The following is a 4,207-nucleotide window of genomic DNA, read 5'->3' on the forward strand; positions in this document are numbered from 1 at the left end:
GGAAGGGAAGGGAAGGGAAGGGAAGGGAAGGGAAGGGAAGGGAAGGGAAGGGAGGGGAAGGAAGGGAGGGGAGGGGAGGGGAAGAGAAGAGGAAACAAGATTCACTGCAAATTTGTTTATAGACAAATATTGTGGAGGCATTGTCTTTGTTATAGTTTCGGTTTTTCTGATAAAACAATATGTTCTAAATAATTTGGGCACAGATATGTTTATTTTTCTTATTCGTCCATACCACACTTCATCATCAAAGTAGGTTAGTGTAAGAAGCAAAACAGGGCAGAAACCTGGAGGCAGGAGCTGATACAGAGTCCTTGTAGGAGTGTTCCTTACTTGCTTGTTTCTTATGGCTCACTCAGCTTGTTTTCTTATTGGATCCAGGATCACTATTTCATGGATTGTACTACCAACAGAGGAATAGCCCCTTCTATAGCAACAATTAATTAAGAAAATGCCCTATAGTTTTGCCTACAACCCAATCTTAGGGATACATTTTCCCAAATGTTAATTCCTCTCATAGGACTCTATCCTGTGTCAAATGGACATAAAACTAGCAAGCACAATTGACCAGTTGTTAACATACAAATATCACTTTTCAACTAGAAAATTTCCATCCTCATTTGTTCTCAAGATCTTGTATTAATATATTATATGATATAATATAACAGTATAAACATATCAAAAACTTAGAAAGTCTCAGTCCATACAAATTCAATTGCTTTAAAAGTTTAGTCTCAGCTAGGTGATAGTGAGGCATGCTTTTAATCCCAGCACTCAGGAGAGAGTGTCTGGCAATCATTTAAGGCCAACTTGCTCTACAGAGTGACTTCCAGGACAGCCTTGGTTACACAGAGAAACACCATCTCGATCAAAACAAAACAAAACACCCAAACAAACAATTCAGATTCTTTAAAAGAAATTCAATATCTCTTCTGAAATTCAAAGTCTTTGTAAAACTACAAAATTCTTAAAAGTTCAAGTCTCTTAATGGTGGGCTTCTGTAAAAAAAAAAATAAATACTTTCTTATTCCAAGAAGGAAGAACCTGAACACAGAACATTCAAATCAAAGAAAACTGAGACCCACTTATCATCTTCTGGGTTTCAAAGGGCCTGGTCATTTAGCACTTGTTTTTCCTTCCTTCCAACCACAGCACATGGAACTTGTCTCATAGGCTTAGCCCTGCTCCATCCACTGATTGCTGCTGTTCTTGCTGGTGGTCCCAAGGTACTCACATCTTCAAAATGATTGGGACTTCTGCTTTTGACTAGGCTGAACTTTTACCATTCACTGCTAATTTCTTAGCTCCAGCTAAGTTGCATCAAGTGTCCCACAAAAGCAAAGGTTTTACTCAAACCACAAAAGCTGGTTTGTTGTTAATCATGGTGATTTTTTATTGCCAGCTAACCAAAACCATAGATTCTTCATTCAAAATATTAGTCATCCCTGATGGAGTCTTTACCTCTGAAACTTCTCAGTGGCTGATCTAGACCAAAGTCCTCCCACACAGTCCTCAAAAGAACATGGTCAAGTCTGTCATAGCAGTACCTAACATTTGGTACTAATTTGTATTGTAACTAAGGTTTCTGTTATTTTTTTTCCCCCAGAGACAGGGTTTCTCTGTATAGCCCTGGCTGTCCTGAAACTCACTTTGTAGACCAGGCTGGCCTCGAACTCAGAAATCCGCCTGCCTCTGCCTCCCGAGTGCTGGGATTAAAGGCGTGCGCCACCACCGCCCTGCACGGTTTCTGTTATTTTTACAAGACACCATGATGCAAAGAAATTTGGGGAGGAAAATTTCATTTGTTCTTCTATATCACATTTTATTATCAAAGACAGAGTAAGAAATAAAACAGGGCAGGAACCTGGAGGCAGGGTCAAATGGCTTGTTTCTCATGACTTGCTCTGCCTGCTTTCTTATTATGTCCAGGACCACCATCTGAAGAATGGCATCACCAACAATGGGGTAGGGCCTCTCAAATAAATCACTGATTATGAAAATGCCCTCAAGGCCTGCCTGTATTTTATAGATATTATAATATCTTATAGAGATATTTCTTCAGTTGAGGGTCATTCCTATCACATGACTCTAGTTTATATCAAATTGAAATAAAACCAGCCATCACATGAATTTTCTCAACTAAGTGTTCCTCTTCCCAAAGGCAAGTTTCCATAAAACTAACCACTACAAGAGATATGAAAATGTGATATATTTACACAATGGATATTATTCAGCTATTAGGAAAAATAAAATTCACAAATAAAATTCACAAATAAATCTATGGAGCTAGAACTAGTTATTCTAGTTGAGGCAATGGTAACTCAGTTCCAGAAAGGCAAACCTTACATCTCCTCCTCCCCCATATGTTGCTAGCAGCTTTCAACCTTTAGTTATATATTTAAATTGGAGTACCCATAAATCTAGCACCTAGGGATCTAGAAATTGGCCATTAAAGGGGACATTTCAAACAAAGTGATAGGAAAACAAGTGTTATGGGGCATGAAGGGGAATAATGGATCAGGAAGAATTAGATGAAGTAGATCTGGGAGGTCAGTGTAGAGGAATGAGTATGAAAATGTAACTAATATTAAGGACCTTTGAAAATGCAATACTGAAATGCATATAATATACATAATAAAAGGAATTTAAGTTGAGTTATACATAATGGGTGGTTGTGGGGAATCTTTCTCCAGACATTAGGTATAAGTTACTTCTTTTCATGTTGTTGGTTAATAGGGCTCCCAAACACTTAAGCCTTTTATTACTTTTTCTAGTTATCATCCAGAACTTGATGATATGATGAGTCTCTATTGATGAAGACACTACAAACTTAAGTCAAAAGACATGTAGAAATCAAGATGATATCAATTGGAAGCTTCTTCCCTACCAGCTAGTTTCATAATTCTAGACAGTTCTATGCATGCTACCCGCAGTCAACAGTCTTTGCCATCTATGAATCCTGTGAGATACAGTCACAACTGACCTTGTCAAATATGCCCTGTGGTAGCACAAATGTAGGAGTAAGCAATCACTTTATGGTTGGATTTAAAACCTGCCCCACTAGAAAGAACTCATGCATTGTATCATTACTCATTCAAAACTTGGAGCTGACTGTTCTATGTCTCAGGTAATTACCTAGTACAATTATTTTCCTAAGTTGACAGAGCCACAAACTGCCCTCTAGACTTTTACTTTTTGATCTATATATTAGTACATCTCTCAACCTTCACTAGAAAAGTATCTTTTTGCAGTAGATGATAGCACAGAGATCAACAATAACATTCAGACTGATAGACTGTTAAGTGCTCTGCTCTAAATGGGATGTCTATATCACATTCTCCCCAAGGCTCAGGGATCATTAGAAAGAGGGAGAGATTAGAAGAGCCAGAAGAATGAATGTTTGTAGTGAAATAGTATTTACTAAACAACAGCATAGTTACACACATTAACTTGCAGGGCTATGAATGAATGCACAAGAATTATGCAAGATTAAGCCATCACAAATCCTAGGATGAGTCAAGCAAGGGGGGACATCATGAAATCCTAACCATAGCTACAGCACTATTAGATATAGATAGCTTCAGGGAAACTTTGGTCAGTTTTCTTCTGGGCTAAGTCCCTAAGTCTTCCCATGTTCCAGTAAATGGTTCTACACTCATACACTCATATTCGAAGTCCTAACTGAATTAGTGTTGTTATTGTTATTGAAATCACTTAAAGTTAGAAGCAAAAAGCAGGGATGGGAATAGGGGAAGAATTGGAGGTAAGCTATTGAGGAGGGGTTATGGATATAAACCATTTACATTTTTTCCATGTCAAGTTTTTAAATAGATCACTAGGGCAATTTTATCTCATATATTTGCATAAGGGAGGTGGAAACTTTTCAAAGCAAAACCATTTTCTTCATAGTTTACTTAAATCAGGTATCTGATTTGTTAGTAGATTAAAGTCATTCAACTTCAATAAAGAATATAAATCAGAGGTTGACAAAATAGGCAAGTATCTGATTATGTTTCTGGTCTTATTCAATGGTTAATCAGAACTAAACTTGTCTTGATTATATGTAAGAAGGGTAACACTTCAGTTTTGTATCAATCATGAAACAAAAACAAATCTATTAAAATACTTTATAATCTTTATATACCCCATTTGCAGTTACAGATATTATTGAATGTCAAGAAGAATATGGAAAAAGAGGATACAACAACTC

This window comes from Mus caroli, chromosome 2 (genome assembly GCF_900094665.2).
Source record: "Mus caroli chromosome 2, CAROLI_EIJ_v1.1, whole genome shotgun sequence".
Classification (NCBI taxonomy): domain Eukaryota; kingdom Metazoa; phylum Chordata; class Mammalia; order Rodentia; family Muridae; genus Mus; species Mus caroli.